The 21,961-nt window shown below is 38.9% G+C and overlaps 1 protein-coding gene across 1 annotated transcript in view; it reads right to left on the bottom strand.

Moving 5' to 3' along the window:
- Positions 1-21,961, bottom strand: part of RNF150 (ring finger protein 150) — a 222,296-nt gene that overhangs the window by 8,492 nt on the left and 191,843 nt on the right. The gene's annotated exons all lie outside the window — the stretch shown is intronic.

Genomic DNA, 21,961 nt, shown 5'->3' with positions numbered 1-21,961 from the left:
AACATTTCTTTGGAGTCCGAGGGGAATAGTGATCATCCCTTAAACACTCGCATCTCACACTACACCCCCAAATAAATTCTAAATGGGTCAAAAATTTAAACAATGACAACAACCCAAACTTAATAAGGTTAGAAGGAGACCAACCATCTGAGCACATTTCTAAGTAGGAAAATATATATCGACTGCATCTGCCAGGGAAAGAAAAGTAATTGAATAATTTGCAAAAGAAAAGATCGACAAATGTGCATACATTTTAAAAAATGTTACGAACATATAAAATAAAATCCAAAGGCATATGTCAGACTGGTTGGCAAAAAAATTCTCAAAGGATTATATTCTTGACAGATACAAAGCTTTAAGTCAATTAGGAAAAGGGTACAACAGAAAAAATACTCAAAGGTTACATTCACAGAAAAGTGTCATATAATTGACAAATAAAGCAAAGGTAAAAATGATGAGCTCCTTTTTGCCCATGTAACCTTCACTCATTAGAAAGATGGTATTACATCGATGAGTACATTCATAGGTACGCTGGTACACTGATATAGAACTGTGGAATTTTCTTTATTATTTGAGGCATATTTGTACATTTTATGCGGTATATTATGGTAACTGAGTATGTGTATATAATGTATATTAATCACATCAAGGCAATGAGCATTTCCATCTCTTCAAATATGAATCATTAAATGACTAGAAGAGTCACTTTGAAACATATCATAGATCATTTTAGCCAATATTTATCCTACTGTGGTCCAGAAAAATGAGAAGTAATTCCTCCATTCTGCTTTCTGCTGCCCCTTATTGAACTTCTTCCCAATCTCCCTTCTTTCCTGCCCATCTGAGCCTCTAGTGACCACCATTCCATTCCATCCTTCTGCCAGACTGCCTGGTTAGAATTGTAAAATTTAACCTGGAGATTTCATTTCTAGAATGTATTATAAAAAAATAAATGAAGATGCAAAAAATATTCACTTAAGCATTTTTTTATAATAGCAAAAAAAGATATCTCAAAACCCAAGAACAGAAAATATCTGAACAATCTATGCTACTTCTAAAGGACGATGTTCTCCTTACAACCATTAAAGTGAAGTTTCCAAAGAATTTGCAGTTACGTGTGTAAATGCTTAACACTATTTTCAGTACAACATCGTAGTGTTAAATGAAAACAGAAGTACTCAAAGCTCTAAACGCAGAAGGGTTGATGTAGAACATTCACTAGAAGCAAGGAAACCAAAAATGCTAATGTGAGTTGTCTCTAGTTTGGGTAGTTACATTCATTTTCTTTAAAAATTTATTTTGAAGTCCTACCTCCTAATATTCTGCAATGGACATATCTCATGCATTCACTCAGACATTTATTGAGTCCCTCTGACAAGCTAAAGAAGGTGCTAGATGGTAGGGATGTGAGAGCAAGACGATCCCTGTCTTCAAGGAACCTACTGTCTGGTTGGCAGGCAGAGCACTAACAGGACAATTGCAACATGGTGTGTCAAGCACTCTAATGGAAGATGCTGCAGGAGCAGGAGAGAGAGCTACATAACCACATGTCTGGTTGAAGAAGGTGTCCCACAGAGTACATTGCCTAAACTGAGTCACCCCAAATAATCTGCATTTTGGTGGGATGAATAAAATGGAGTAATTTTTTAAGCAATAGTAGTAGCAAGCAGGGATGGCTGGAGGTGACCGGAAGCCCCAGGTATTTAAATATGCATGACTGGAATGCAGAGTCAAGCTGGGAGTGTGCATGGGGGAGGCTGGCGAGCTGGGCTGCACAGAGGCAGCTTTAAACCCAGAAGGTTTTGTACATTCTGCTGCCCTGCAGAAGAAACATGCAATTAAAAGACCAACAGAAATGTCTAAGTGCTAAAGAATGATGGTAGTTTTAATATGTTTGCTTTGATAACCACTGATATTTTTTTCCATGTGGAGGCCCAGTTAAGGAAAATATATGAGTTTCATGAACGGCAGTGAATTCCTAAGATGCTTTAAAAGCAGACTAATCAAGAGACCTAACAAAGAGTTATGGCCTGAAGACTCAGTTTTAGAGAAATGGAGTGTTTCACAGGGGAATACCAACCCAAAGACTAAGCTCTGATATTTTTCCAAGACCCCTAAGTTCACGAAGCTCCCAGGGACATAATAAGATGAACAGCTAGAATATAACTTTGGAAGCAGCTTTAGCTTCTTAGAGCTAAAGGATTTAGTATTTAGTATTTGAAAATGGTGGCATTCTACAAATACATTGAGTAATTTAGAACAAAGTGAAGCTGTTTGCTTCACAATTCTCAACAAAATACTTTCTAGGCCGGACACATGCACACACAAGCACAGAATAATGAAAACTAGAATCTTTTTTTCTCACATTTTTTTATTGGTGCATTATAGTTGTACATAATGATGGGATCTGTTGTATATCTGTACATGCACACTATATAACAATATAATTTGAACAAAAGAAAATTAAAATCTTATTCCTAGCGATAAACATGAGGACTATACTCTGTAGGGAGTTTAATCTTTGTTTGTTCATCTTTCTGTGTATATGCACATTCACACACACACACACACACACACACTCACACACACACACACCTTGCTGTTGCTGAGGCTGATTTGAAGTTTCTATCCTCCTGTCTCAGCCTCTGGAGGTGCTGGTATTAAAGGCGGAGCCTCCACACCCAGCCATATATATTTTAATATACAAATCTTTCATCTTTATTCTTTGTCTTCAGAGCCAAATGGTGCTTTCAATCTCCGACCTTTGGGGAATTCCTGGTGCAAATTGAGAGGGTTCTCCTTCCGCACGGCTGCTTTCCCAGTAATCTCAGCACACGGTGGCTGGGTGGCCGAGGTGGAGGGCATGCCCTGGGCTGCTCCAGAGCCCGCCTTGAGGGGCATGTCACAACCTACACGGCCAGACATAGAGGCTTGCTCCGTTTCTTGGCTCTACTGTGTCATTGGCTGCTCATCCCTTTTGTCCAGTCTTCCAGACTTTGTTATTGTTCTTCATTTCCTTGTCCATGTTGCTCTCTGTTTTAAAAAGATAAAACCCTTTTACGAGGTTTTTGAGAGGTTTCAGCAGAGACTGGAAGTAGTTTTGTGTGTTTGATGCACTTTTTTAATTTAATGTTCTTCTTAAGAGTCATAATGAGAAATATATATTATATATATATAATATATATATATGTAAATACATATATACATATGTATATATTTTGTTCTCAAATATATATAGGTTTCTGGTTCTCATAAATAGAATTTTAAGTGTCTATATATATATATATATATATATATATATATATATATACACAGATATATACGCTTGAAATTCTATTTATGAGAACTGGGAACCTATCTTAACTCTAGACCATCTTCTAGTCCCAGCCATTAGTAATTAGAAAAGTGACTTCATGAAAGTCACTTTTCTCCTATAGGACTGAAATTTAATTGTCTAGAAAAGGAGAATTTGGAACTGTATGTACAGAGTTCTTTCTAGTTGCTGTTTACATATGTGTGTGTTGATGCCATTCTAGTCCAGTGTCTCACATGTGGTGGATTCTTAATAAGTAATTATTGAATAGAATTACTATAAGAAACAAAGTTGTTAAATATTTTTCTTTTTTACAACTTTTCAAGTTGTTATTTTTATTAAAAGTTTTTTTTTTTTTAAATCAAAACAAAGGCCTGCTTACTGTATTAATGTGTGTAAGTACACACTAACAGGAGAATTTGATAGTTACAAATATAATACAAACTAAAATCTTCTTCTTAAATCTTGAATCTTCATAAAAACGAGGACTGAACTCTGCAGGGAGTGCAGCCTTCATTTCTTCTCTCCTCCCTTGCTATGGTTTGGATCTGGAATGTCCCCAAGGCCCACATGTTAAGGTCTTGGTCCCAAGCTTGGTGCTAGTGGAAGGTGGTGGAAGCCTTAAGAAGTGGGGCCTAGGGGCAAGGTCTTAGTTCATTTGGGGGCTGCCCTCAAAGTGGATAATGGGATCTGGGTTTCTTTCTCTCAATTTTACATCAGCCATGAGGTGACTCGGCCACCTCTGCTACACATCCCTGCCGTGACACACTGCGCCATGACAGATCTAAAGCAATGGGGCCAATGGCCATGGACTGAAACCTGCAAAACTGAGCCAAAATAAACATTTCTTCTTCATAAATTGATTTACCTCCAGTATTTACCTATAATAACAGAAAGCGATCTATCACGTCTCTCCACCCTCCCCACCCCTTTCTCTCCTCTCCTTCCTCTTCTTCATTCTCTTTCTCCTCCTTCTCCATGGCTCATCAACCAGTTCAACTTACAAGAAGGCAAACTTTCCAGCTTAACATTAAACTGGAAATCAGCCCAAGAGCTTATTATGATGGAGAGGTTTTATGACTTCCATATGGATCTAGTAAAGTGGAAACACAGATGAGCAGCTCACTTACAGCAGTTCTACAGACACAGAGCTCATTGCTACGGGCAGTGGCAGCTTCTCACCTTCACTCTGGGCTCTGCAGCCACCAGCCTCAGCAGATTTCATGGACTCCTTCTCACCTTGGTGTTTTCTAAATGGGAAGGTGCAAATTGGAAAAAAAAAAGGGAGGAGGCCATAGGGTTTGCTCTAACTATGGGCTGCTAAATTCATGGTGCTACTTTAGAAATTAAAACTGTCCTGCATAGCTTAAGAGAAAGTGAACTGAAATCAACAAAAAGATAGATTTGCAAAAATATCTGTATGTTGTAAATTGTTCCAACTTCATTCTCTAATTATTTCCCATTTAAAAATCTTCTTTTAAAAATGATTCAAAGACATTTGAAGTTATTCTTTAATATATCCAATGTTTTTCATTGAACTTGGTTTGTTCCATAATTTCTAAAAACAACCTTTTATTCTTTAATCAAGATAGATGTTTTTACTTTGAAGCCATGATAATATGAATGAAAACTCTGTCACTTAAACATTTAGAAGGCTCTCTGTTGGTGGTACTCATTGGAGATTGTCAGTAGCTGTCAACAACACAATGTTCACTACATTTTTCCTCCTTCCCTGTAAAAACTAGTATAAAACTAATGCAACAATAATATTTGCTTTCATTTAGTACAGCCCTTTGATGTAGGCGTTAGTGTTCTTATTTCACAGATGAAAAATACTTTTATTCCATTTGATCCAGTAGTGCAGCATCTACTTAATATACTTTCTTCTCTGTTTTTTTTTTCATTGTAAAGACAATGAGAGATTTTTAAACAGGGAGTGATCTGACCTGCTTAATATTTTAAGAGCTCATTTATGCTGCGAAGTGAAAACAGAAAAAACAAATGAACACGGTGGCTTGTTGTGGCAATAGGGCTGGATGTAAGGGCACAGAATGAAGGATAATTTTGAATGTTAGAAAAGCTATGGGCTGGACAATGGTAGCAACAGAGTAGAAAGTAGAAAATAATATGTTTCTTGAGCGACACAGGAACCATTTATGGAGCTAGAGAAACTGGAGGAGAACACGTGCTAGAGATAGATCCAGAATTTAGCTTTGCATGTGCTTGAGTGTAGGATGCTTTTGAGACACCAGGGGAGACGTGGAGGTGGCAGCTAGACAGAGAAGTCTGGAGTTTAGAGGGGAGGCCGTACCATTAACAAATTTGGGAGACTGCAGTACAGAGAAGGTATTTTAAACCGTGGACACAGATGATGCTCTCTAGGAAGAGATCATAGAGTGGGACGATAACTCTGGGGGGAGGTCTCTCAGGAACCCTAAAACTTACAGCCAAAGACTCAGACTGGTGCTGTCTGATGTTTTCTTTGGCCTTCGTAATGTGTTTTTTTAAAAACATGAATTAGTCACCAATATTTAAAAGTCAGGATATTTTAAAATACAAATTTACATTTAATTTATCTTGGAAAAAGGAAGCTGTGGCAACATACACCTGATTGCCAGATGGCAGCTGAATGACTGCTGCTCTCTGGAGGCCGAGGCACGTGGGTCTGCACTGCCACCACCATCAACAGCCCACGGCATTGGTTCACATTACTTGCCCGGCCTGTGTAGATGCTCCTGTTGGAAATCTCACATTTATCGGGATGGCAGAGGACAGTGGAGGAGGTAAACTCCAGGGAGACTGGCAGGGATCAGGGTGGTAAGAGTAAAACAAGAAAAGTATCGTGTCATTTTATTTTCTTCTTTTATCTTAAACTTACGCCTTTTAATTTTGACCTCCTTCAAAGTTAAATCCATCTGCAAGGAAATGAGATCCTAGGCTAATGAGTTAGCAGGGGTGGCCTTAAAGACTGATCCCAAGTCATCTCATTTCAGTCTCAAATCTCTTTATCACCATGTTTTGGAACATTTGATTAGACGGAGCAGGAAATTCTCTATTTAAAATGAAACTTCATGACGTAATTTGTTGACCTGTAACTACTGCTTTAATAGATTTCCACATTTGTTTCTGAGTAAAATCTATCAATAGCCTTACTCTGGTCAACCAAAAAATCCTTCGTGGTGGGATTTAAGAATTCCACTTTAGTCCACACATTATGAAGGTTTTTGGTTTATTGAAATCTTTCCTCCTGAATACATAAAATGTTGCCTAAGGAGTCACAGGTTTCCTTTTGTGAAATCGGCTGAAGCTCTGGTTCTACTGGGGGTTGTTGTAAGTCTCTGCTAACAGTAACCCAAGTAATTGTTAAAGTTCTGTCCAACTGAGAATCTAAGATCCAAAGAGCTTCCCTGTGCAGGACTGGTATTATGGTTTGAATGTCCTCTCCAAAACTCACGTGGAGGTGCTGGGGTCATAGTCCCGTGGTAGAGAACTTGCCTAGCATGTGTAAGGCACTGTGTTCGATTCTCAGCACCACATATAAATATTCATTGAAAACTAAAAACAAACAAACAAACAAACATGTTGAAATTGAATTCAGTGTTGAGAAGCAGGACCTTTGATTAGGCCACGAGGGCTCTGCCCTGGTCAATGGATTAATGCCATTATTGTGGGAGCAGGTTCCTCATAAAAAGGGCAAGTTCAGTTCAATTTTCTCCGAGTCATGGGCAAGCTCCTTGGCATTCCAATGCCATCTTAATAAGATGCAGCAAGAAGAAGGTCCTTGACAGATGTGTCCCTCCAGTTGTGGGCTTCCCAGATCTGTAGCTGAAGACGTTTCTAGTATGATTTTTTCAACCTGTGACACTGTGTTATAGTAGCAGAAACAGACTAAGACAGTTGGGCATATCTGGTTTGTCTCTTCCAGTTCCCTGGTTCAGGCAGTCTCAAAGACCTACCATGTTCTTCCCTAAATAAGAGGCCCTTGGTGTTTGTAGAATTAAAACTGAATTGAAGTCACTCTCTGATTGTGCGGGGCTTGATGATGATGATGATGATGATGATGATGATGATTATTTTAGAATTTAACCTGTATTTATTTGTTTTTATGTGGTGCTGAGGATGGAACCCAGAGCCTCACCGGTCCTAGGCAAGCACTCTGTCACTGAGAGCCATAACCCCAGCCCAGGCCTGATTTTTTAAAAACTGTTTTTATTGTACTTTTTAAAATATCAAGTAACAATTTTAATAGTTACTGAGTTTCTGAGTACTTAGTACATGCCAAGACCATGATATAGACTTTAAATAGATTCTCTAATTTAATATTCATAATTAACCATGTCCGTGGAAAATATGACTATTTCTGTTTTCAGAGAGAAAATCCAAACTGAACAAGGTTAAAAATTCCCCAGGTTACCTGGCAGTTCAAGTTGGAGCCAAAATTCATACCCACTTCTGATTGACTCCAGAGTCTACAAATGTGACAGTTTAGATTATTCTAAACTGTGTTTGAGTTATGATTCTTTTTTTTTAATTTTATTGTTGGTTGTTCAAAACATTACATAGTTCTTAATATACCATATTTCACAGATTGATTCAAGTGGGTTATGAACTCCCATTTTTACCCCGTATACAGATTGCTGTGTCACATCAGTTACATTTCCATTGATTTACAAATTGCCTTTCTAGTGACTGATGTATTCTGCTGTCTTTCCCATTCTCCACTATCCCCCCTCCCCTCCCCTCCCCTCCCCCTCTCTCTCTCCACCCCCTCTACTATAAATCGTTTCTTCCACTTATATAATTTTTCTCCTACCCCTCCTTTCCTCTTATATGTAATTGTGTATAACCCTGAGCAGATGAATGGATTAAAAAATGTGGCATTTATACACAATGGAGTATTACTCTGCAATAAGAAATGACAAAATCATAGAATTTGGAGTTATGATTCTTAATCTAGAGATTAGTGGGGCATCCGGCATTTAAAATCATACAAACACTTTTGTGGCTACATACATATAGACATTTTTCTGGTGTCTTTCTCCAGATTTTCAAAGAGCCCCAAAAGGGTTTGGAGTGAAGAGAATATGCTTAACTGTAAGCAGCAGACCACCTGGGTCTATTTATTTTTTAAAATGCATATTTTGGTTTACATTTCACTGGCTAGGTGTACCATGAATTTGACATAATAGTCATCACATTGTCACATGAAGTCACTCTTTTTGTACTTGTTTCTTCATGTTGACTGTTCAAAGCTATAGCAGAGAATTATCCTTCCCAGGATGAGGTTTAACCTTTACTGTGCTGCCTGGCTTACGAAAGAAGCATAGAGTAATTGCAGATTGGAATAAGTTCTCCTCTGTTAGGAATTCACAAATACTGCCCTGAGAATAAGTGAGTGTTCTCTGTTTTGAGAGAAAAATAATACCACGGTGACAGGATGCTCCAGAATTTGGTGTGTACATCCTGGAAGCTGCTCAGTATCCCATCAAAGCTTATTGTCCTTCATGCACTTGAAAAGTAAGGTTTCAAAGAAAAAAAAAAAAAACAGCATCTTTCTGTCCACTGCAACTGATGCTGATCTTCTTGAATATAGGACATCATTTCCAATCAACGCCGCATTATACAAGAGCACTTGAGAAGAGACACTTTCAGCCAGGCTGGCTGAACTGTAACCTTGCAATCTTTCCATCTCATCTCAGGAGGTGGGGCTGCCTGATTCAGGCTGGAGCAGTGCCTGTACTTTCTCTGTCTTCATCTTACGAGAAAAGTTAATTAGACTTTAACTGCAGCATATTTTCAATAAGAAAATGTGTTCCTTGCATCCTTTGGCTTAATGAGAATTTCTGAGAAGATAAACTACTTTCAATTTGGTTTAAATTTTCCTATTGATGAGTAACCTCTGATGGGAGAACAACAGGCCTGGGGGCCGCTTTCGCTTCGGATATGAACAGCCTCTGATATGCTCTGATATGAACAGTCATGGCAGGAATGCACCGGCTCCTTCCTGGGTGCCAGCCCCTGTGCTCTGTGATGATAGAGACTAGGTCTTGCAACAACTCTCTGAAGGAGGTGTGCAATTACCCCATGGGTGCTTGCTTCACATGTTATGTGTGAAGTCAACTTGTCCAAAGTGGAACATATAGAAAGTGACAGGAGCAGGATTTCAACCCAAGCCAACATTACTGACATCTGTTCTGATCTGGAACAGCCCAACTGCCAGATTTCTCTTTGGCCAAACTGTTCTCACAAACAAATGCTGGGCTGCCTTTGGGAACGTGCATTCCTGGCTTATGGTACAAATTTGTTCACTTGGCCAAGGGATTCCTAGAATTGTTTAGACATAACTGGCCATTTTTGCCTTTGAAATTCCTGCTCCATAACTGCAAATATACACAACACAATGAGCCCACATCAGGAATATGCTTTCCTACCTTTCATATGGGGAGGTTTAAAGCATTGTTTTTGTTTGGGCTTGGTGAAGGAGAATTCCCTTGAAGCCGTGTATTAAATCAGATCACATAGTTAAGATTTCACTTTGCTTTGATCTCTGCCCCATTGGTTTTCTTTTCCTGTGACACTTCACCCAGCAGGAGAAAGATTTTCTGCAATTGCTCACACTCTTTACTGATTTTCTTGGCAGTTCATTCATTGATTCATTCCCTACTCCATGCCAAAAGAAGGGGAAATGTGATTTCTGCATTAGTTTTACATTCAATTTTACAGGGCAGGAAGCAAAATATAGTGAACATTTATGTTGTCAGTAGCTACTTCAAACCTCCCCATTCGTACCACCTGTAGACAACTTTCTAAGGCATTAAGCATGATATGTGACAGACGGGAGACTCTTACACAGAAGACTGGAATGTAAAGGGAAAGAGATATAGACACATAGGCAGAGATCATGCAGATTTATCCACTTTTGTAACTATATAAAATTATCTGTAGTCTCATTTGTTCAACCATCCATTTCTTTAATTCCCATTATTCAACTGGTATTTATTGAACACTACTAGGTACAAGGCACTGTTGAGCAGACATACATCTATGTAAACTTAATACATGGTAACATATCATAAAAGAGGTATAAATAAAATGTGAAGGAAACAAAGGGGTGGGAGAAGTTTCACCTCCAACTGGGTAATCAAGAGGATTCATGAAGTGGGTTATGTGTGGACCAGCAGCATCGAGGATCTGATTAGCACCGGCAAGTAAGGTGATAAGGCAAAATGGCATTCCTTTCAGGAGAACCAGCACGTAGGAGTCATCAGAGCCAATTTTCAGGGCATATGGATCATTTCAATTGGTTGTAGCTTAGTATTACGAAGACTGATAAGCTATGGGCCAGATGTAGTCCAGATGTCCAGGTACTTTGTCCCCTTTCTGTCCTGTGTTCTCTTCTGCTTCACAGGGGACCAGAAGGCTACATTTTCCAGACTCCCTGGCCAGCTTTCTCGTAGTTTCTGCCAAGGAAATTAGAACGCAGAAGGAACAGGGAAGCTGTGTCTACTTCCAGTTCAGGCAGGTCACTGTGACTCCAGAATCAGAGGGAGGAGGAGGATCTGGGTTCCAACTCCAAGGCAGGGCTGGTGATTTCCTGAGCAGAAGCAATAGCAGTTCCAGCAACATCAGAATGGTGGATAAAGGATGCTGAGCTCTGGGCAACATCCTCTCCTCCTCCATTCTTCCAAAGGTGTTTATTTTTTCTAAGTTGGAAATTTCAAATCTCTATAATTGTGTAAGTCAACTCTATTGAAGCACAATTTAACTGCAATAAGTCACACCTATTTAGGTGCATGCTTTGATGAACTTTGATGGAAGCGGCAAGTGTATATACTTGTGCAACTCACATTAATGTCCCAATTTCTTTTTGAAAAAATTTTTGAACATTTCTATTTCTTCCAAGAGTTTTCTCAGGCCACTCTCTTTCTCCTTGGTCTCATATGTTCTTTTTTTAAAAATAAATCTCTATCAGGATTTTTCAGTAGTATGATTGACATTTGGGGCTGGATAATTCTTTGTTGTAGGGCATATCTCCTCTGTGATGACGACCACAGACATCTTCATAGACTTTCCTGGGAGGCAAACTCCCTCTTTCCCCACCCGGTGGAGAACCATGGCTCTAGATTAAAGTATTTTCTAGAACTTGAATAGGCTATAGCACATGGCAGGATTCATTTCATTTTTAGGACTAAATAATTTGAAAATGGATGTATATACCACATTTTCTCTATCTATTCACCCATCAACAGACATTTAAGTGGCTTCCACCTCTTGGCTAATATGAATAATGCTTCCATGAGTATCGGTGAACACATGGCATTTCTTTGAGAACATGATTTCAATTTTTTTTTTGGATATACACCCAGAAGTGCGATTACTATATGGAAATTACTATATTAATTTTCCAATTAATTTTTTTGAGAACTCTCCATATTTTTCCCCCACAGTAGCTGTACCATTTAACATTTCCACCAACAGTGTACAAGGATTCCAATTTCTCTACATCCTAACCAATATTAATTACCTTTCTGTTTTTGTTTTTTTTTTTAAACAATGGCCATCCTAACAGGTATGAGGAGATATTTCATGATGGTTCTGATCTGCATAATGATCAATCATGGGCATCTGTTCATATGCCTGTTGACCATTTGCATATCTACTGTCTATTCCACATGGTCATGGTGTATAATATTTTAATGTATGGCTAAATTTGATTTAATAGTATTTTTGGGGGGATTTTTGACTGAATATTTATCAAGGGGATTGATCTGTAGTGTTCTTTTCTTGCAGTATCTTTGGCTTTGGTATCAGGGTAATGCTGGCCTCATAAAATTGGTTTGGAAGTGTACTTTCCTCTTATATTGTTTGGAAGAGTTTGAAAACAACAGACATTAATCTTAAAATGCTTGGTAGAATTCCCTAGCAAAGCCATCTGGTCCTGGGTTTTTCTTTGTTGGGAGACTTTTGATTACTGATTCAATCTTCTTACCAGCCATAGATCTGTTTATGTCTCCTAATTCTTCATGATTTTCTCTCTTTAGGTTGCATGTGTATATGAATTTATCCATTTCTTCTAGGTTATCAAATTCATTGGTGTAGTCTTTCCTAATATTTTTTTTATTTCTGTGATACTAGTTATTATGTTTCCTATCTAATTTACAACTTCAGTTATTTGAGTCTTTTCTCTTTTTAGTCTAGTTAATGCTTTGTCAATGTAGTGGATCTATAATAATACTCAAAATTTTTGTAGATTTATTTCTTTTGTTCTTCCATTCTCTACTACACTTATTTCTGCCTTAATCTTTTCTATGTTTTATGGTTTGGATATGAGGTGTCTCCCAGAAGCTCCTCTTAATGTAGGAATATTCAGAGGTGAAATGATTAGATTATGAGAACTGTAACCAAATTAGTTTGAACACTAACCGGGTGGTAGTGAAGGCAGGTGGGGTGTGACTGGAGGGAGTGGGTCACTGAGGGCATGCTCTAGAAAAATGCATCTTCCCTGTGGTCCCTTACCCCCGCCACTCTCTGCTTTCTGACCCCTCTTGAGCTAAAGGGATAGTGAGACACAGCCCCTCTTCTTTCCTTGCCACGATGAGGTGAATAATTTTGATTCACTACATGCTCCTGACAGGATGTACTGCCTCTATCTGGAATTTCTTTTTTTGAAAGTAAATTACTGAATTGTACAAATATTATAGGAATATTTTCTCAATTCAATTCTTTTTTGGGTGGTGGGGGGACACCCGGGACTGAACTCAGGGTACTCGTCCACTGAGCCACATCCCCAGCCCTATTTTGTATTTTATTTAGAGACAGGGTCTCACTGAGTTGCTTAGCACCTTGTTGTTGCTAAGGCTGGCTTTGAACTTGTGATCTTCCTGCCTCGGGCTCCCAAGCCACTGGGATTACAGGTGTGTGCCACCCGCCCGGCTCTCCCTTCAATTCTGTACATGTTTACTTTGCATCTATGTGTACTCTCATGTTAGTGAATATACAATTACTACACCTTCCTGGAGAATTGAATCTTTTATTATTATATAGTGACTACTTATTTTCTCACATGACAATTCTTGACTTAAAGTTGATATGTTTGGATACCCTGATGTCTCTTTAGTAAACATTGGCATGGAAGATCTTTTCTTTTTCCATTCTGTTTAACCCAAATGTGTTCTAAGTCCAAAATGAATCTTTCGCAGCCTGCACGTAGTTGGATTTTGTTTTTTTATTCATTAAGTCTTTTGATTGGAGGTTTAATCCATTTTCATTTAAAATGCTTACTCCAAGGGAAACTCTATTTTCCATCATATTATTTTCTGTTGTAACTATTTTATCTCTCCTTCTTTTGATTTTTACATTTTATTTGTAGTGACTTACTTTGATTCCTTTCTCATGTTCTTCTGCTACCTCTATAGGTATTGTCTTTTGTATTCTAGGGTTTATATAAAACATTTTATAGCTACAACAATCTATTTTAAACTGATAACTTCAACCACAATATAAGAACTCTAATCTTTTACATGCATCACATGCTTTAGGTTACTGGTGTTACAAATCATATCTTTTTTGAGGGGTGGGGGAGGACTGGGGATTATATCCAGAAGTGCTTTACCACTGAGATACATTCCCAGCCCTTTTTTAATTTTGTATTTTGAGATACGGTCTAAGTTGCTTAGGGCCTTGCTAAATTGCTGAGGCTGACCTTGAATTTGTGATCCTCTTGCCTCAGGCTTCTGAGTTGTTAAGATTATACGCAAGTGCCATAAGCGCTGGGCACAAATTATATTCTTTTATATTATGTATCCATTAACATTTTTATCTTTCATCTTTTAGATTCTATATTAAAATAGAGTGATTTATTACAGTATTACAGAAGTCTCTATTTGTCTATGTATTTATTTTAGCCAGAGAGCTTTATGCTTTCATATGCTAATGTTGTTATCTAATGTTCTTTTGTTTCAACTAAAATGAATTCCTTGGCATTTCTTATCAGGCTGACCTATAATGATGATGAATTCCTTTAGCTTTTTAAAAAAAAAATAATTTGGGAAGTCTTCTTCAATTTTGCTGGATAGTTTTGCAGGATACGGTATTGTTGATTAGCAGTCTTTTTTTTTTTTCTTTTAGTATTTTGAACATATCATTCCACTTCCTTGTGCCCTTTAAGGTTTCTGTTGAGAGTCGGTGATAATCTGAGAGCTCCCTTGTATGTGAAGGGTCATTTTTCTCTTGCTGCTTTTAATATTTCCCTTTGTCTTTGACTTCTAACAATTTGATTTATAATGTGTCTTGTGAGCCTCTTTGGAGTCATCACATTTAGAGTCCATTGAGTTTCTTGGATTTTAAAATACTTTTCCTTTCTTTAGATTTCAGCTGTTTTTCAACTTCAAATAAGTTCTCTGTTTCTCCTCCATCCAGAACTCCACTTGATGGAGTCCCATAAGTCCTTTGAGTTTTCTTTAGTTTTTCTTCATTCTTTTATCTTTTGTCTTCTCTAACTCTGTAATTTCAAGTGACCTGTCCCTAAGTTCACTAATTTTTTTTCCTTCTGCTTACTCATGCCTGCTCTAGTAAAATTCTGAATTAAAATATTGTATTCTTTGATTACAGAGTTGTTTGGTTCTTCATATCTTCTCTTTGTTGATACTCCTGTTATTCAGGCATCATTTTCCTGATTTTGTTTAGGTATCTATATGTTCTCTCCTTTGATTAACTGGACTTCTTTAGGACTGTTACTTTGAATTCTTTGTTTGAAAATTCATATATCTTCATTTCTTTAGGGTTGGTTTCTGGAGATTTCATTTGTTCCTATAACCAGATCATGTTTCCTTATTTCTTTGAATGCCTGTTAAGTACTATTGAAATATGAGCGGTCTGGGCTAGTCTTTGCAGACTGGTCTTATACAGGTACAGATAGTTGCCAATCTGTTTAGCTACAAATTCTGATAATTTCTAACCTTTCTCTGAGGTGTGTCCTTTCTGGGCTTGTGCATGTAACATAATGAAGAGGTTTACCAGTTTGCTCAGGAGCGCCCCCTGGTGTCTGCATCACTATGGCTTTTCTGGGTGCTGTAGAAACTATACTAACGAGCCCCCACCCGCTGTGGGAGAGTGTTCAGTATTCAGTGTTCAGTGTTCATTTTTGAGACTATGGTGTTCAACCAAGTCTGGTTAATTACCTCTTATTAGTCGCTCCCAACCTCTCCCTGTTCCTGTCTACCCTTAGATTCAGGCAAGATAGAAACCAGTTTCACAGACAGTTCCCCAAGAGTCCAAAAAATTGAACATACTGTTTTTTTTTTCCTCTGCCCAAAAAGAAGTTTTGATTTAAGAGTTTTCTACAATGGCTCCCTGCTTTGTAAAAACTAAAAGTTTTACAGTGTTAGTTTTTACGTTGAAATGTATGGCCTATTTCAAGTTAATTTTTAGGTATGGTGCAAGGTAGGGGCTGATTTCCTTATTTATTTATTTATTTATTTATTTTTACCAACTTTCACTTTCTTGATCTCCACTGTCTTCATTGGTTTTACTTGATATAGGCAATGCAATTAGAAAGGTTCTACTCAGATTGTGGAAGGATTTGAATGCCAGGCTGCACTTCCAGAACTTTATTTAACTTATATGGATGACATTATGCTGGTTCTCAAGAAGTGTTTATTTATGTAAAGTGCTGAAAAATGAACTTCCTTATCAGTGAAGTACTGGTAATAATATTTTTTTGTGGTCTGTAATGAGGTTTTGTAAATATACACCGCACACAGAGTACTGCCCATTACGTCTGGCATATGCTGTGCACATATGTATCTAGTATTGTATCTGATAGGGACTGAGACCTGCTTTATGTTTTCCCTGTTCTGACTTCTGGCTGCCTTCTTTTCCCGCTGGTGTGCTGTGGACCAGGGATGCCCTTCCTTTTTCTGGCCACTATCCTACTGTTTCCGTAATGTTCTATTTCTTTGGTGGTGTTGGATGTGGGTCAATGCATCAACATCTCATAAAGAGATCATTTGTCATGTGACAGCCTTATCCCTATCGCTTTTACAAGTATCACCCTGTTACAAGATAGTGTAGCAGGAGAGCCAGAAGAAACCAGAGAACAGAGCTCTGATGGAAACACAAGGTCTAGTTTAAAGGTCAAGTTGCAGAACGTAGCAAAGAAGGGAATACTGTGCATTGCTCTGGGAGGAGCTGGGAGGAGAGGACAGAGGTGAGGACATACTTTCTTAGACAAGCATTTTATTTTCTGTTTAAAAAAAATTTTTATAGTTGTACATGGTCAGCATACCTTTACTTTATTTGCTTATTTTTTTTTGTATATGGTGCTAGGGATCGAACCCAGTGCCTCATGCATGCTAGGCAATCACTCTGCCACTGAGCCCAACCCCAGCCCCTTAGACAAGCATTCTCAAAGAGAAAGAAATATTTTCAATAGAGAAATCTGTGAAACCCAGTCTCCAGGAAGTCCATAAACAAATTATAAGGCTGATAGCTCAGCGCTAAACTGGAGATCCACATGAGCACATTTGGCTTTTCATATACAGGCATCATTTTACATCAACCTGTTCAGCTACCAAAGTCTATTTAGGGTTTTGAATATAGCTGTCATTTCTCACCATTTTGGCCATCTGCTTCCTCCATAAAGCATGTTGAAAAGCCTGTTTCAAGAGTTTTAAGACTGTAGGTCATTTATTTAGAGGAATCCCTGGTTGCCTTCCCCTCCTTCAATAAATACTGTGTGATTCTCCTTTGGTTGGTTTGAAAGCAGGTCACACCTAGTGTACTGGGGGACGCAGTGGAACAAAGGTCTTGGAGAAGGAGCGTGAACAAATTCTCAAAAGCTGATAGACTCGAGTCTTCATTACAGAAATGAGGCCTGAGGTTTTGACCTAGTGCATGGGTTGATGTTCCAACAATAAGTGACTGAAATTCACTGAGGTGGATGTGTTTACATGCCTTCCTGGAAAACCTATGGATAATAACTAAAACATACAATGTAGGAGCAATGGTCCAGTCATGCACGACATAACATAACTCGACCCATTCTTCCAGCTCCAAGACTGTGACTTCCAGCTCTTTGTGTTTAGAAGCAAATATGGAATTTATAATCGACGTTTGTCCTTGAGCTGGGTGTTCCTTGCTAAGGGATTAGGGTGAGAACAAAAAAAAATGAGGCAAGCAGTTCAGAAGATGAAGGTACACAGAAAGGCAGAGGGAATAATGAGGGGCTTGAGGTGGGCCAGACATTCTCCCTCCATTTGGCCCCTTGGGGACAGAAACTCCTGCTCATCTAGTTTCTTGTGTCTTCTGCTTTTTTTTTTTTTCATCATCAAGCTGATAAAGCTGGAGCCTTAGAGATCACTTTACCATTCAGTCAATAAAATAAGATGATGCACATGGGTCACTGAGCCCAGCTGACTGCTTCAGAAAAACCCTTAAGGAAAAGTTGGCTGATGGTGATAACAATCGAGCTGGAGCTGCGGGCTATGTGGTTGGTCACGGCTGGCCTGCCCACCAAGAGTGAGGAGGTAGACAAGGGACCCACCATTTTACGGGGGCCCAAGGTCCAGCTTTACCATGTCAGGGTCAAGATGAGGCCTTCTCAGTCCCTAAACAACTCTTTTAACTTAAGATTTTTATAACTGAATATTTTCCCTCTGGTGCACATTTTCAAATCCTTTCAAACTGCCTACCTACCGTGGGAAGGTTTGATACCTGGGTTCTTGCCCCTCTTGTCCTTGGAAATCACTGCTACCTTTTCTGAATGCCCACGTGGCAGGAAGACTCTATTAAACTTAAGCATTGGCATTTAAAACAAAAAAGATTAACTTTTGGTTGTTTTCCAGATATAAAACTACGTCAGCACGTTATGGGATGTTTTCCCAGACACATTTCTCTCTCACTCCAATGACTGGTTCAAAAGAGAAATCCCTTAAATACTTCGTCTGAATTTGGTACATCTTTAAAAATCTCATGGTACTCTGAAGCAGACTTTTTTTAAGGGAGGAGCTAGATATTACAAGTGCTCCAAAGTGCAGTGGACAGAGGGTAGAGTGAGTGACAATGACACGTCTCTCTTAATATTGCAGCTGCTCACTGACATTCAGGCCATTGCTCAACATCACTTCCTTGGGCAGGACCTTCTTGGATGTCTGACCTAACAGGCCCTGGTGACATTATTTTATTCTGGCATTATTTATTTATCTGGCATTATTTTATTCTGATTATCTCTAGGTATATTTCAACATTAAATTCTCAGCTCTGTCCTGTTAGATAGAATGTAAGCCCTGTGAGTTGAGGGGCTGCCTATGTCTCTAAGACTCCCTAGTACAGGACGAAGGCCTGAATCAGAAGGCTCTGCATAAATACTCACTGGATGAATCCTATTATATTTAAACCTGTCTTTTTTAGTAATGCAAAATGAAAAACAAACAAAACCCCCATATTAGTTCTTTTTGTACCTTCTAGATTGAAATCTCCCTAGCAAAGCAATCACTGCTCTGATTTGATAGGAATCCCCATAGTACATTTTATACAAATGATGTGTACAAATGTGCGTGCTTCTATTTGTGGAGATAATAAATCCATGAACAAGTTGGGTCTGTTTTGTGTATTGATTTTTTTGTATTAATGAAAACTCGCTTATGCTATTGTGAAACATGTTTTTCTTTTAATCTTGTTTTTCAGATTTAATGTATGATTAAATTTAATCTCTGCAAACTGCTATTAACCAGTGTGTCCATCTAAGAATATGCTATATTTTATTTGTCTTTTTCCAGATACTTAAGTTATTCACATTTAAATTGTTGTAACCACTTCCCCTGGCCTGTGTGTTATTGTTGTGGTGTATGTATTATGTGCATATCTTCCTAACTCATTCACTGAAACCCTACTCCTCAATGTGATGGTACTGGGGGGTGGGGCCACTGGGAGGTGATTGGGTTTTGATGAGGTGCTGAGAGTGGGGCCCCTATAAGTATCCTTAAGGGAAATATAAAAGATTGGTGCACGTGTGTGCTCACTCTCCATTATGTCTGAACATAGCAAGGAAGAAGAAAGCTGCAAGCCAGGACTGAGACCACACTGCCACTCTGACCTTGGAGTCCACAGCCTCCAGATGATGAGAAATGATTAGCTGCAGTCAAAGACACCCAGTCTATGGTATCATTTGTCATAGCAGCCCAAGTAGACTAATACATTGTGTCTTTTGACAGGTTCTCTATGAACATAAGTTTCCCTCTCCTTTCCTTGTTTTCAAAGCTAAATATATAAAATCACTTGCTTCTCCTGGGAAGGGACATTTTGAAGAGTTTAATAAAGCAGCTCCCAGATGCTATTGTTTGTTTTGGCTTTCCAGAAAATAAATGTCAAATTAATAAAAGAAATGAAGAGGTGGAAAGTACCATTTAAAATCACCGGTCCCTCAAGATTAATTATAATAGCTGGTCAGATGGCTGTATCTATTACTGTATCCCACACGTATGGCAGGGGACAATGCAGGTGGGAGGAGCAGGTGAGTTACCAGGAGAAAATGGCTCAGATTTGGCCCAGAATTGTTGTAATGCGCTTTTACACAACCACATCTACTTTTATTTTATCATCATCATCTGTCATTTTTACTTTACTTTATGGTGTCCTTTCACATATTTGAGACTGCTTTACAGTCGGCTGCCTAACTCTTGGACAGGCAAAGTCCCTCTCGAAGTCTCTGGAGGAACCAAGTGGCACAACTAGGAAGTGAACCCAGCTCTTCTGCCCTTCCTTGGTGGGCTTTGGGGTCCTCCATGAAGTCCTAGGGGTCTGCAGAGGTCCCCAGGGCTGCCAATGACAGTAACTGGAACAAGGACCACTCAGGTGGTCCCTTCCAATCCCATTCGTTCCCTGGTCCCTGGTCCCTCAGCCTGCAGGATAGCAAGCTTCAGAGGCAGATGACTAATTAATAGTGTAATGAGTCTTTGTTGGGACTGTTTGTTAAACCACTTCATTTACTTCACTAATCTGATCTTCATTTCCTTTGCTAATCTGATCTTTACTTCCTGGAAAGCCAAAACAAAACAAAATGAGCATGTGGTAGCTAAAATTAACTCGGCCAAATGCCTCTTCTTGAGGCGGTTCGACAGGAAGGGGGAAGGAAGGACCAGCACCTCACTAGACTCTGTGCTGAGCATTTTCCACATATTTATTAGCTTTTCTTTTTAAAGAGCCTAAATTTACCTTTTTACTATATGCAATTATATACAAATAGAGTTATTTCTTATTCATTGGGTGTAGTTCCTTGACTCTCCAAGGACACCAAGTTCCCTTAGCTAAAATGGTGTAGAATTTGCATATAATCTGAGCACACTCTTTCGTACACTTTGAATCATCTCTCAATTCCTTATTATCTGATATAATGTAAATGCTAGAAAATTACTATCCTGAATTGTTTAGGGACTAATAACAAGAAAAAAAAATATGTGCCTCTTGAGTGAGATGCACTTTTCTTTGCCAAGTATTTTCCGTCCACAGTTGGTTGAAAGCCATGTTGTGGGACCTGTGGAGATGAGGGATGATGATGGTACTGGGTTGGAAAGGCTTTTGCCATAAAAAAACTCAAAATGAAGGAAGGGTTGCGGCCAACTCACGTCTTCCACAAGATGGCAGTTTGCATCAAGTGAGCTGGGTCTACTGAGTGGGCCAGGGTGGCTGGTCTCCTTCCCACTGGGGATTCCTGCAGCTGGAAGAGTGCACCCTACGGTTCAAGTTCTAGGGGTGGCGCTGTCCTATGATCCTTCTTTTCTCTGAAGAATACATGGAATCCACAACTCTGGACACCTCATTCACAGCACTGCTTTATTTTCATTATGTAAATATTCCAACACTGGATTTTTTTCCCTCCCCATTAGAGCAGAAGGTAGGAAATTATTTTATGCAGACAATCTCAAGACTCCATCCCCCAATGCTTACAAAAAAGAAATGTAACCCTAATAATACTTGAACATATTAAATAACTAAGTGGGAAAATTTGAAAAAACGTGGTGATTAATGAGGGCTAAAACCCTGGGGAGGGGAACTTATACTCTTCTGATTTCTACTATATACAACACATCATTCCAAGGCATCAAGGCCAGTCTGTAGAAAGAGCCAAACCACACAGTAAGCCACAGGGTTTCATTTATGTGTACAGGCCAGGAAGCTGATTCCTGCTCTTTCCAACTCTTCCACCTTGCAAGGAACTTTCTGAGACCATTTTCTGGCTTTGCTTTTGTGATTTTTTTAATATTTTGGTTTCTCCTTAATCATTTCAGAATCATGCTCAGCACCTGCCTGAGAAAAGCCACCACGGGTGTGGAATTCTATCTTTGTCACCAGCAGCAGTGGGGGTTGAGTGTATTGGTTGTTCAGCTTGTTAAGCTTAAAAGTAAAGAGGTGAGAATTTGCAAAGGTGCCATTTATAGCTGGGCTGTCATGATTAAGCACGTGACAAACATAGAATTGGGGAAAAAGGACTCAAAAACTAGTAGTTTTCCAGCACCTGGAAAACTAAGAAAGAGACGTTTCATCCTAATATTTTCCAGTATGTGTTCAAGAGCCCAAATCCCCTGCACGAGCACATTGGGAGCTCCTGGAATTTAATGTTAGGGCTAAGGTCTTATCATTTCCTCCACCAGC

This window comes from Spermophilus citellus, assembly GCF_964194105.1.
Source record: "Spermophilus citellus genome assembly, chromosome: 8".
Taxonomy (NCBI): Eukaryota; Metazoa; Chordata; class Mammalia; order Rodentia; family Sciuridae; genus Spermophilus; species Spermophilus citellus.
The sequence above is the reverse complement of the archived record's forward strand: the minus strand, read 5'-3'. Positions and strand labels throughout refer to the sequence as shown.